A 14,996-nucleotide genomic window follows, 5' to 3' on the forward strand; every position below is an offset into this window, starting at 1 on the left:
GCAAGTGGCGTGCGTACGGAAGTGGCGTGCATACACAAGTGGCGTACACAAGCGGCGTCCGAAAGCGGCGTCCGAAAGTGCCGTACGCAAGTGCCGTACGCAGGTGTCATACGCAGGTGTCGTACGCAGGTGTCGTACGCAGGTGTCGTACGCAGGTGTCGTACGCAGGTGTCGTACGCAGGTGCCGTACGCAGGTGGCGTAATTAAGACTTTTTTCATCCTGTCTTTGGTTTTGTTTGGTTTGTTTTGATTGTTTAGTTTGTTATGTATCGATGGCGAGCATTTCTCTCCTGGTCATACCTCAGTTGTCTCACCTGTAAAAGGCACTGCTGTTTCGTTTATGAGTCACAATATTGAAAAATAGTTCTAAACGGTATGCAGCACGAGGCGAGCCGTGCCTGCCTCCTCTGATGTGCTGCCATCTGTTAATGACAGAACATTATTGTGCACACCCATTAGATGAAGACGATTATCAAATCCATTATAGCGAGTGCATATCTCCTCATCAACATGTCAGTGAGGGATGCTCGTCGGCCGACATGAAACATAAAACTGTATAAAAGACCTGTCAGAAGAAAAGTCACACGTGACACTTCCTTTCCGATAGTATTGCTTCTCTTCTATCTGAGAGAAATTGAACTGGATTGTTGCATCAGAAAATCCAGAAAGAAGTCGAGTTCGGGTTTTCCATGATGCCTCCAAACGCTGCTGCCAATCTCGTCACTGATTGTCTTATTTACAAATGCCGGTCATATTCTTCTTAAGACGGTATGAGCCTCCTTTGTGGAGGCTTTCCCCTGTCATCAGATGTCTGTTGGGTCAGTCGCGGCAGTCTTAAATGTGATACGGAAGTTTTGTATGTACTGTATGTGGGGAATTTTTGTTCCAGAGATATTACCCTCATCACCACAGAGCTGATGAATAGCTGCTTCAGATTAGGATCTCGTTGCAGAACTTCTCAAGAACCAACGCTTTCACTTTCACTCGTTTCGGTGCTTCTACAACACCCGTGTTTAAATGGACTGATTTTACCCCCATAAAAGACTAAATCAACCAAAATCCCTCACATATAGGGCCGGGGTTGGAACCTCAGTACAGAGGGGCTTTTTCACGATCAAAGTCACAAGATGGATCGAATGGTGCAATAGCTCAGACACTGGATTTCTATTTTGACATTGACATTGAATCATATCTCGTCTGGATCCATCCCTTCAGGGCCTAAAGCTGGTATTAATATTTAATAATAAAGGTAAATATTGGCACTAAAACTGTCCGGCGACGGAGTATCAACCTGCTTTAGCACCTTAGATCTTCACTCTTTTCTGTCTTCCCTTTCACAATAAAAGCCCTAGACACACACTCCTCGTTGCTTAACTTCACATTCCATTCTGCTGTGAGGCCACGAGCACAGAGTCTGTCTGGAAGGTTCGTGATCAGCACCAATGAGACTTGATCTTAAGAAGGAGTGATTATAATCCAATACACACACACACACACACACATAAAGTGTGGCGCTGGAGGCGCTCGCACGACTGCATGTGTGTTTTTAATAGTAAATCTATTGGTTATGCATCTGCCACGGCTAGAAACAAAGACACGTCACCATTGGTGTAGTATCTAGTCCCCAAGAGCAATACTTGAGTAAAAGTAAAGATACCTTACTGGAAAATGACTCTAGTAAAAGTGAAAGTCATCTATGAGAATACTACTTTAGTAAAAGTCTTAAAGTATCTGCTATTTACTGTACTTAAGTATCAAAAGTAATGTTCTGATATTAAATGTACGTAAGTATTGAAAGTAAAAGTAAAAGTAAATGATGTTAATAAAAAAAGCAAAGGATCAGAATTTTGTGAATTCTGAAGTTTATTCTTTTAAGTGCTGTGGCCACCATGACCAAGGACAAGGAGTTGAGTGGGTTGGCGGTGATCCATCCAGGAGCAACAATGTTCAACATAATATATTGTACATAAGTAAACTTATTACTATGAACTTGTCATCATAATTCTCCGAATAGCAATATGACACTATGAAGGAGTTGTAATTCAATTCAATTCAGTTTATTTGTATAGCCCAATTTCACAAATTACAAATTTGTCTCGGAGTGCTTTACAATCTGTACACATAGACATCCCTGCCCCAAAACCTCACATCGGACCAGGAAAAACTCCCAAATAACCCTTCAGGGGGGAAAAAAAGGGAAGAAACCTGCAGGAGAGCAACAGAGGAGGATCCCTCTCCTAGGATGGACAGATGCAATAGATGTAATGTGTACAGAAGGACAGATTTAGAGTTAAAATACATTCAATGAATATGACAGAGTGTATGAATAGTTCATAGTAGGCATATTCCACGATGGAGACCTCCACGATCCATCAGGCAGATGGCGGTGGGAGGAGGAGGGGCGGAGTCTCAACAGGACAGTGGCGTAGTCATGAGCAGGAATTCCACGACCCAGACGATCCATCAGGCAGATAGGATCTATGCCGTCGCATAGGGTCCGATGACCCCATGAGACGTAAAGTCAAAAGGACTTCCGGGAGAAAGCAGAGTTAGTAACGTGTGATTGAGCGATGAAAATTCATCCTTAAGGAGAGAAAAAGAGGAGATATGTACTCAGTGCATCCTAAAACGTCCCCGCAGCTATAAGCCTATAGCAGCATATCAAGGGGCTGGACCAGGGCAAACCTGATTCAGCCCTAACTATAAGCTCTGTCAAAGAGGAAGGTCTTAAGTCTACTCTTAAACGAGGTGACTGTGTCTGCCTCCCGGACTGAAATTGGAAGCTGGTTCCATAAAAGAGGAGCTTGATAACTAAAGGCTCTGGCTCCCATTCTACTTTTTAAGACTCTAGGAACTACAAGTAGTCCCGCATTTAGTGGGCGTAGCTCTCTAGTGGGGCAATATGGTACGACAAGCTCCTTAAGATATGATGGAGCATCACCAATCAAGGCTTTGTAGGTTAAGAGAAGAATTTTAAAAGTGATTCTTGATTTTACTGGGAGCCAGTGCAGAGCAGCTAGTGCAGGAGTGATGTGATCTCTTTTCTTAGTTTTAGTGAGAACACGAGCTGCAGCATTCTGGATCAACTGGGGGACCCTAAGAGATTTATTAGAGCAGCCTGCTAATAAGGAGTTGCAGTAATCCAGTCTCGAAGTAACGAACGCGTGAACCAATTTTTCTGCATCTTTTTGAGACAAGATGTGCCTGATTTTTGAAATATTACGTAGATGAAAGAATGCAGTCCTTGAGATTTGCTTTACGTGGGAGTTAAAGGACAAGTCCCGATCAAAGATAACGCCAAGATTCTTTACAGTGGTGTTGGATGCCAGGGCAATGCCGTCTACAGAATCCACATCAACAGTGCATTTATAAGTAGGCTCATTCCGACTAGAGGATGTAGAGCGCAAATGCATAATATTGTGATCAGCAAAACATATCAACTTGATGCATCAGGTCACCTGCCTTGTAAACTTCTATCGGCCTGATTTGAACACACTTGAGGCAAAGGTTTTGCTCAAGCTGAACCTGCAATTGCGCGACTGCTAACGTTAGCTAACATTAAGTTAGCTAACATTAGCCAACTAGTGCTGCAATGATTATAGCTAAATTGACTCAAATTAACAAAATCTCACAACTGTCAACTCAGTCTGTTTACGACATTAATGTCTCATTTGACTTAAGGTAGCTAGCGAACGTTAGCCTAACATACGCCACGTATGGCTACATTAGAAGATCAGACACCTTTCTCCCGACCCCGCCGAAGATATACTCCAATTCGGTGTTTGTCTTCGTCACCACTGTCGTTTGTTGCGGGAGTAGCAGGTGCTTCCATGTCTGCTTCCATCATGAAATATGTAATCTTGTCATGTAGTCGCTTGCTAGCTCAGTTAGCATCCTGGTCATCACTGGGAATCAAAATAACGTGGCTTTGAGAGCACTTGTTTGTAATAATGTGATAAATCAATGATTTCACTTCAAGCTAGCAACACTGATTTAACCTGCTTGCTTGGAGTCTGTGTTCCACCACAGTCCCTGCCGTTCTAAAGATAGATTTGATTTTGTAGCGTGTATCGTTTCAGGGGAAATGTATCGGATTCAAAGTATCAGTTTTCTTTGGAAAATGTAGTGAAGTAAAAGGAAAAGTCAACAGAAATATAAATAGTAAAGTACAGATATATAAAAAATCTTAAGTACGTTACACGGTCGACTGATCCTGAATGGTTTTCATTCTACCATCAAAATGACGGACGGCCTTCAAATTTGTACATCATTGTTGAAAATATTTGGTCAATGACAAAAAAATATTCGATCAATGCCGGCTCTGATCTATTGTACTGCACAAGTTTTGATGATATGTCCATATCCCTAATTCACGTTCGCGGTATATTCGTGAGGCATTGTGCACTTGTTAATTCCTGCAGTGCTCGGGGGTCACAAGTGTTTCAGAAACGTTTCACACTTCACGCCCTCACCTTGTCTGGAAAAAGTAGCGATAGCAATCTGCTGGAGGACAGGCTCATCTAGTCTGTTAGATTTAGATTATTTTGGAAAACTGCATGAGCCTTTTGCCTCCTGTTCAAATACCGAGCGGATAGCTCCTCAACAGAGCAGAAAGGCTTTTGAAAATATTGTTGCAGGAACATGAAGAAAGGACAGCACCGTAGAACTCAAACAAACAGTCCAAAACAAAAATATGTTTCTAATCCCTCCGTATGATCTGTAAGGTTGAACAGTACTTTCCCCGCTCCAGCACTACATTTACGATTTCAAGTGGTCAGATTGCAGCGAGCCGCATGGCCCGGAGGCTCTACGGCGCTGTGATGGACTTTAGGCCGGTCGTTTCGACAAGGCAGATGGAAGTACTGGAACTGAAGCGCTCTCCTGCACAACAAGCCCAGCATTGCGGGCAGCACAATGCACTAAGCGGTCCAGGTGTGAGTGCGTTTGCACAATCCTACAAACTGAACAATTATTTTTGCATAACATTTACATTTTTTTGTGTTATTCTTGTCAAATGAAGTATTGAGGCTGACCCAGAAAAAGACAAAAAACATAGAAATAAATGTGATTTTCCTTCTTGAAAAGTTTTTGGATGGGGCAACTTTTCAAATGTTAAGCTTAAACTGGCTCCCTGTAAAATCAAGTATCAAATTTAAAATGATTCTCCTCACCTACAAAGCCTTGATTGGTGTCCTCCGGGGACAGCTTAGTACCATATTGCCCCACTAGAGAGCTGTGCTAACTAAATGCGGGGCTACTTGTGGTTTCCAGAGTCTTAAAAAGTAGGATGGGAGCCAGAACCTTCAGTTATCAAGCTCCTCTTTTATGGAACCAGCTTCCACCTTCAGTCCGGGAGGCAGACACAGTCACCTCATTTAAGAGTAGACTCAAGACTCTTTAATAGTGCTTATAGTTAGAGCTGAATCAGGTTCACCTGGTCCAGCCCCTGGATATGCTGCTATAGGCTTATAGTCTGCTGGGGGACGTTTAGGATACACTGAGCACCTATCTCTTCTTCTCTCTCTACTTATGGATGGATTTTCATCTCTCCATTGTACATTATAAACTCTGCTTCCTTCCCGGAGTCCTTGTGACTGTCTTAATTAAATGCCTGATAAATCAAGGATTAAAACCACATTAGCAATATATTGATGTATAATATAACATATAATATCCCTGATCCCTACGCAGAGACTTAGTTTTTTGCTCACACCTGCTAGAAATAGAGTGTTTGCTGTTGTAGAAATGAATGCCAGCTGTGACTTGGCTCTCTTCCGGGTTTTTGTATGTCTTCTGCCTGTGGACAGCTTTTGTCACTGTGCAACATGCGGTCCCAAAGCTTTACAGGTAGTTGAAATGAAAATGATCTAAGCCAGGCTGGTGGATGTAGCAGCTTGGGAAGGAGTCATTGAGCACCCTGCTTTGTGCCCACGGTCATCGTGGCCAATTTGATCCCATCACCAAGATGATCTCCAGATTTAGTTGCCAATTAAAGTTCATACGCTTGACTCATCTATTATTGGTTTTCTGTAATTGTTTTAGCTATGGCGGAAAAAAACATTGAATTTAAATGTTTTGCGCCACATTTAAATCTTTCCTGCTGAACTGTTGAAATGCATACCAGGCGCCCGGAAGCTGGACTGCAGCGGGATGAGCAATGTGTCTCATAATCTGCTGGTAAGTGGAAGAAGGCAATTAGTTTCATCGCCTGTGAGTGATGAGTTTATCAGTAATCAGGGAACATTAGCTTGATGCACCAAGACTGTTCAACACAAAGAGACGGTAATTCAACATCACACCCGATCAAACCGAGTGGGGAGGACATCATCATCGTCATATAATTAAAATGACATACGAGTCATACGATTACCACCCCCCTCCCCCCCACCCCCTTCCTCCCCTTCAGCCACAACGTCAACTAGATGCAGCCACATGCAATTGGGCTGAACAGGAAAATACACGATACCTGCAGGGCAGGTTTGTCCTCCTCGTATCACAACAGCATCTCAGTCAAGTGCATGTGAAGCCGACAGCATGTGACAACCACACCTGAGTCAGAGGCCACGGCTCTGTTAACACACCGGTTCGGACGCACAGCACAGCCATGCAAACTGACGACGCACTGAGAAAGAGAAGTGGAAATATATGGACTAAATAAAGCACTGGAAATGTCTCGGTCATTATTGTGACCACTTGGGGTGAACCAGTGTGTTTACTTGAATCTTGAATGTATCCAGGGAAGAGTGACTCAGCTTGGCTCCACAGTAAATGGTAACAAGACTGTACTTGTATGGTTATTTTCTAGTCTTCTAACCACTCAAAGCTTCAACACCACTTGTCATCATTCACCCATTCACACACCGATGGCAGGCTACCATCCTACCCTGCTCATCAGGACTAACTAACATGCATACAGACATTCACACACCGTGGGCACAGCTACAGGAGCAACTAGGGCAGTGGTCACCAATAGGTGGGCCGCGGTCCAGACCCAGAAGCAAGAGAAGTTATTATGTTTTCCATGAAGAGAAAAGTGGACAGAGACCAGGGTCTTGAACCAAGAACCCCAGACTGTTATATGTTCAGTCTTCACGGGCAGTTCTAAACCAGCATGTCTCATATGAGGCCGTGGGGATTATTGAAAGCAGCAACATGAAGCTCCACTACGAGACAAAGCACAACTCTTTACACCAAACGTACCCACTACCATCAGAGATGAAGTCACATAACCCTCAGAGCTCAGTATGATCAGAATCATAACCCATTAATTCACTGTCCAACATTGATGTGAACAGAGAGGAGAATAGAGCTGAAACATGAGGTTTAATAACCAGATAAAGTCCCTGCTCACATTTATCTTATTAAATGATGACAAGAATATAATATTGTGTTGTTTGTTATTGACATCATTTCACACATGAATGAACTGAATTTAAAGCTGCAGGACAAAGACAATTACCCTCAATTCATTTTTTGTAAAATACAAGTCATTTATTTAAAGATTAAAACAATTCAATAGATTTCTGTTGTATTTTTAATTATTTTTAAATCCAGCTCTTATTGTAATTCAAATGGGAGAAGAATATTTATTTGTTTGAAGAGTATATATTATTTATAATTCATCCAATTAAATTAGAAAATTGGTGATAAATACTATTGAGGTATTTGAACATTTTCACTTTCTATATTTTAAATGACAGTCAGCAGTTGACGACATATATGTTAATACAAATGTTAGGATACATTAATCCATATGGGACAAGTTAGACATTATTGTGATCTTCTGGACCTTTGATGAGGACATCCTCGAACTGGATTTGAGCATTGGTTGAAAACCCCCAATCTAGTCTTGCCCAAGGTACACATAAGATGCACGTGCGCAGTCGGGGATCGAACCGCCGACCCTATGATTGAAGGACGACCCTCCTCTACCAATGAGCGGTCTTGCATCCACTTTGCACAACTTCCCAACAATAATCAATACGAAATGATTGGATATGTGTGAGCGTCTCGTGCGTAACCCGGGCGGAACAGTGGTTCCGGTTATAAAGGGCCCGGGGGGTAAACAGTCACTGCAGCATAGTTCCTCAACAAGAAAGGAACGCATTAATTCATGCACATGGAGAACGTGCTCTTTGTCCTGTGCAGGTGTGTTTAAACTATCATATCGCAACAGGTGAAGTAGATTAACACTGTTGTTATATTTACATACTGATGTGTATGTTCAGCACAAACGACAATCAATATGAAAGGAGGGAAAACTTGAACTTGTCTTATCTTACAATTGTCTGTTGAAGCGGCCCAGGTCATCAGGGAAGAACACATCTCCTCCTCCTCCTTCTCCTCCTCCTACTTCTCCTTCTTTGTGCTTGGATTTCCTCCTCTTCAGCCTGAACGACAGCAGCCGCTTTCCCTTCTTCTCTTTGGCGGCAGCGGGGAACAGGTCCCGGTCCAGTGTGGCGTCGGGTCCCAGGCTGTAGGTGTCGGGGCTCGCGGGCAGAGTGTCCGCCCTGTCCCGGGGGCTGGTCGCCGCTTCATCTGGGAAGGAGTCCGACCGTTTGGGCTCCTTGCTTTCTTTCCCAGAGGACTTTATTTTAAACAGGCGCTTCACTTTCAGGGTGCTGGACTTGCTCATGGCGCCCGAAGAACCGGGGCGCTCCTCCGGGGACTGCGAGCAGGAGAATGCGGGGACCGGGAGAGGACTCTTACTTTTGAGCCGGAGGGAGGAGGCATTCACCGGAGCAACCTGCAGAGCGAGTTCCCGCGAGCGCTTTTGACTTGACAAAAAAACAAGTACACTTCCGACTTGTACCATCACAATAAAATGTATGCCATGATCCAAATGTGTGCTTGTGTAACATTAGTCTTTGTACTTATAAATATGTATATTTGTGTGTATAAACAAAATTAATACTTCAAATATTAATCATTATTTCTAACCTTGTCAATGTCTTTGACTATATGTTCTATGAAATGTTCAATTCATTTGATAAATAAAAGTGTGAGTTTTCATGGAAGACACGAAATTGTCTGGGTGACCCCAAACTTTTGAACGGTAGTGTATATATATATATATATATATATATATATATATATATATATATATATACAGACATATATACACACACAATAACATATATATATATATTAATACACAAATATACAGACATATATACACACAAATATATATTTTTATATTAATACACATATATACAGACATTAATACACAAATATATATATATATATACATACACACACAAAATATATATGTATATACACACAACTATATATATATAAATATAAATATATTAATACACACATAAACAGACATAAATACACAAATATAAGTATATATATATATGTATATTTATATATATGTATACTGTAAACCCCCTCTCTGGTAGTTCCTGCTCCAGCATTCTACAATCATTTCCATTTCTATTTTCTTCAAACTTGCATTTTTGTTTATTCTGCATGAGGAAGTTGTTACCCTCCTTTAGCCACCCCAAGGCCATGTATATATCCTTGTATCCTTGTGGGACAGGGATGTCTATGTGTACAGATTGTAAAGCACTCTGAGGAAAATTTGTAAATTGTGAGAATGGGCTATACAAATAAACTGAATTGAAAACAAGTATACATATAATTCATATATATATATATATATATATATATGGCTAAATTCTATGCGGGTTTCCATTACTATGTCTGTCTGTCTGTGGAGAGATTTTGTCACTGCGATAGTGTCACAATGTGCAACATGCAGTCCCGAAGCATTACAGGTGTGTAGTTGAGATCAAAATGAAGGCGGCGTGTGAAGATGGGTGTCGTTCAAGTTTGTTTGGGGTGGGGGGGGTGAATTATTTTACATCACCGTATGTATTCATGTCCGTCTAATTTCATTTTTGATGTCCGGCTTCACTAATGAAAACAATTCCATTAAATTCCCCAACCTCAGGGTCCACAATGGTAGCTATCATCCAGCTGCTTGTTATAGTATAATATTGTCTACAAATCTGTGTAATCCAGTTACTCAGCCAGAACAAAGCAACACAGTTATTGAACATGAAATGCTTTAAATCATAGAATGCCTATACCTTGAATATGCAGCTCAACTTGTTTCAGGTAATGAGGAGCTTCTCGCAAAGGAGTTGCAGCTCAAAAAAACCCAAGCAGGTAGAAATAGTTTGAGACAGGCATGGCTGACAGCCATTATCTGCCTTACTAGCCCCCTTCCTGACCCCCTCATGTACTTTCGCAATGACTTTATGTTACAAACAAAAGTTAGGTTCAGGCAACACAACTTTGTTAAAACATTATAGTTTGGCTTAAAATAGGTAATACAGTTAGGTTCATGCAACAGAAATAAACCAGTCCCATAAAAACCCAACTTGGTGTCGAACACCGGCCTCCTAGTTCTGTGTATGAACCTATACAAATAAAAAAGCTTTTATTTTGAAAGTAAATATTTTTACCAGCATTTTCTTGCTTGATACAGCAGGCTCTTGAATTTCTCAACACTACATTTTCAATTTAGGCTCACCTTGATGCACACCTCCATGTGGCCTTTAATTACGCTCTCTATCATTATAATGCTTTCATATAAGTCTGTGTGTGTGTGTGTGTGTGGGGGGGGGGGGGGGGGTTCCCCTCATGGCATTCAAGAGATGTCACTTAACATTCTAGAATTTGTCACATGGCTATAACTTTATAACTTTAAGAGAGCAGTAGATGATTAGTTCCATAAATAAAAGGCCAGTTAAGATTTGACAAAAACACATTAGATCTAGCAGTCTGTCCACATACACACGTACATGTTTAAAGGTTAGCCATGACTTACTTTATCCAACATGTGTGTCAGCCTCAAAGTTTACCTCTTAGCTACAATCACCGACGTGACATTAGCTCTCTCTGCTGGACATGTTGAGGAAATGCAACCCCAGTCCGTGTTATTACAGTGTAGTACACATTCACTTTCACAGTAACTACTCCCCAAGGCCAGAACACACTGTTCATACTCATGAAGGGTTTTTACAATGATGGAATAAATACGTAGCTGAAAACAAAGCCGTTTTGGATAACGAATTAAAGAATTATATATTATTGTATGTATTTTGTATATATATATATATGTATATATCTATCTATATATATATAGACATATATCTATATCTATATATATATCAGTGGCGTGCCGTGGGCCTGGGGCCTGGGCCTTCAGTGAGGTCCTACAGTGCACAGTCCCACCCGAATTAATCCACCTCTTATTACCATCATTATGATGCCATTGCTCTAGACACGATACAGTTAGACAGAGACGCAGTATAACCAGGCGTTGCGTCACCTTGAAATTGACATTTTTATTCAGAGAATTGCAGGGGAAGAGTACAATACAGTCCAGTTCAACTAATAGGCAAGAACATAATAGAGTGCAACAGAGTTATATTAATATTCTTCTTCTATCCATTTCTGGTCCACAAACTTTGAGCTTTAAGTGGTTCAGTAAAGTTAGAAAGATATTCACAGATTCTGACTTCCCGGCTCAATAGCTCTCTGACGAAACGGAGTTAAAGCACAAAAAACACCTGTCTGTAATCGTAGTGATGTCGACAACAAGCTACAACCTTCATTTTACCGAAAAAAGCCGGTCTCCGAGATCGATAAATAACGTTGGTCTCAATGTGCGATCAGATGTGAGACCTAAGCCCAGGGACCGTCTGCAAAAAGCAATCCAGGAAAAACATATTCCAAAAATATTCAATATATCCACTGAAAGATTGTGAAGGCTGACATAACTTATACCATACGTCAAATGGCCACCCTCTGTTGTACTACAGCTGTTTTTTTGGAAAAGAAATCATCTTAAATAATTATTATGAATTATATTTAATAGTTTATGGGAAAAAACTTCAATAGCTTCACTATTATCAAGTGTTGGATGAAACCATTCATTTCCTACATCAATGGGCTCCACATAGGTGGACTACACCTCTTACTTTGGAGAAATGTGTTTTTGAAAAATTATTATGAATATTTTTTCAGATTTTATGGGAAAAAATCTTCAATAGCTTCATTATTATCAAGTGTAGAGTAAAATCATTCTGTATCTACATCAATGGGCTCCACATGAGTGGACTACACCTATGATTTTGAAGAAAAAAGATTTAGAATAATTATTATGAATATTTTGTCATAATTTATGGAAACAATCTTCAATAGTGTCACTGTTATCAAGTGTAGAGTGAAATCATTCAATATCTACCTCAATGGGCTCCACATCAGTGGACTACACCTTTTATCTTGAAGAAAAAAGATTTGGAATAATTTTTATTAATAATTTGTCATAATTTATGGAAACAATCTTCAATAGCTTCACTGTTATCATGTGTAGAGTGAAATCATTCAATATCTACGTCAATGGGCTCCACATCAGTGGACTACACCTCTTACTTTGAAGAAAAAAGATTTGGAATAATTTTTATTAATAAGTTGTCATAATTTATGGAAACAATTTTCAATAGCTTCACTGTTATCATGTGTAGAGTGAAATCATTCAATATCTACGTCAATGGGCTCCACATCAGTGGACTACACCTCTTACTTTGAAGAAAAAAGATTTGGAATAATTTTTATGAATATTTTGTCATAATTTATGGAAACAATCTTCAATAGCTTCACTGTTATCAAGTGTAGAGTGAAATCATTCAATATCTACCTCAATGGGCTCCACATCAGTGGACTACACCTTTTATTTTGAAGAAAAAAGATTTGGAATAATTTTTATTAATAATTTGTCATAATTTATGGAAACAATTTTCAATAGCTTCACTGTTATCATGTGTAGAGTGAAATCATTCAATATCTACGTCAATGGGCTCCTCATCAGTGGACTACACCTCTTACTTTGAAGAAAAAAGATTTGGAATAATTTTTATGAATATTTTGTCATAATTTATGGAAACAATTTTCAATAGCTTCACTATTATCAAGTGTAGAGTGAAATCATTCAACATCTACATCAATGGGCTCCTCATCAGTGGACTACACCTTTTATTTAGAAGAAAAAAGATTTGGAATAATTTCTATTAATAATTTGTCATAATTTATGGAAACAATTTTCAATAGCTTCACTGTTATCATGTGTAGAGTGAAATCATTCAATATCTACGTCAATGGGCTCCACATCAGTGGACTACACCTTTTATTTTGAAGAAAAAAGATTTGGAATAATTTTTATTAATATTTTGATATAAATTATGGAAACAATCTTCAATAGCTTCACTGTTATCATGTGTAGAGTGAAATCATTCAATATCTACCTCAATGGGCTCCACATCAGTGGACTACACCTTTTATCTTGAAGAAAAAAGATTTGGAATAATTTTTATTAATAATTTGTCATAATTTATGGAAACAATTTTCAATAGCTTCACTGTTATCATGTGTAGAGTGAAATCATTCAATATCTACGTCAATGGGCTCCACATCAGTGGACTACACCTCTTACTTTGAAGAAAAAAGATTTGGAATAATTTTTATGAATATTTTGTCATAATTTATGGAAACAATTTTCAATAGCTTCACTGTTATCATGTGTAGAGTGAAATCATTCAATGTCTACGTCAATGGGCTCCACATCAGTGGACTACACCTTTTATTTTGAAGAAAAAAGATTTGGAATAATTTTTATTAATATTTTGATATAAATTATGGAAACAATCTTCAATAGCTTCACTGTTATCATGTGTAGAGTGAAATCATTCAATATCTACGTCAATGGGCTCCACATCAGTGGACTACACCTTTTATTTTGAAGAAAAAAGATTTGGAATAATTTTTATTAATAATTTGTCATAATTTATGGAAACAATCTTCAATAGCTTCACTGTTATGTGTAGAGTGAAATCATTCAATATCTACGTCAATGGGCTCCACATCAGTGGACTACACCTTTTATTTTGAAGAAAAAAGATTTGGAATAATTTTTATTAATATTTTGATATAAATTATGGAAACAATCTTCAATAGCTTCACTGTTATCATGTGTAGAGTGAAATCATTCAATATCTACGTCAATGGGCTCCACATCAGTGGACTACACCTTTTATTTTGAAGAAAAAAGATTTGGAATAATTTTTATTAATATTTTGATATAAATTATGGAAACAATCTTCAATAGCTTCACTGTTATCATGTGTAGAGTGAAATCATTCAATATCTACCTCAATGGGCTCCACATCAGTGGACTACACCTTTTATCTTGAAGAAAAAAGATTTGGAATAATTTTTATTAATAATTTGTCATAATTTATGGAAACAATTTTCAATAGCTTCACTGTTATCATGTGTAGAGTGAAATCATTCAATATCTACGTCAATGGGCTCCACATCAGTGGACTACACCTCTTACTTTGAAGAAAAAAGATTTGGAATAATTTTTATGAATATTTTGTCATAATCTATGGAAACAATTTTCAATAGCTTCACTGTTATCATGTGTAGAGTGAAATCATTCAATGTCTACGTCAATGGGCTCCACATCAGTGGACTACACCTTTTATTTTGAAGAAAAAAGATTTGGAATAATTTTTATTAATATTTTGATATAAATTATGGAAACAATCTTCAATAGCTTCACTGTTATCATGTGTAGAGTGAAATCATTCAATATCTACGTCAATGGGCTCCACATCAGTGGACTACACCTTTTATTTTGAAGAAAAAAGATTTGGAATAATTTTTATTAATATTTTGATATAAATTATGGAAACAATCTTCAATAGCTTCACTATTATCAAGTGTAGAGTGAAATCATTCAACATCTACATCAATGGGCTCCACATGAGTGGACTACACCTCTTACTTTGGAGAAATGTGTTTTTGAATATTTTTAATGAATATTTTGATATCATTTATGGAAACAATATACGTCTTGAATAAAAAAATAGTACCACACACATAATAATAAGAGCCATCATAGTAGTCAAGTAGTTCCC

The sequence above is a fragment of the Pseudoliparis swirei genome, chromosome 11 (genome assembly GCF_029220125.1).
Source record: "Pseudoliparis swirei isolate HS2019 ecotype Mariana Trench chromosome 11, NWPU_hadal_v1, whole genome shotgun sequence".
Taxonomy (NCBI): Eukaryota; Metazoa; Chordata; class Actinopteri; order Perciformes; family Liparidae; genus Pseudoliparis; species Pseudoliparis swirei.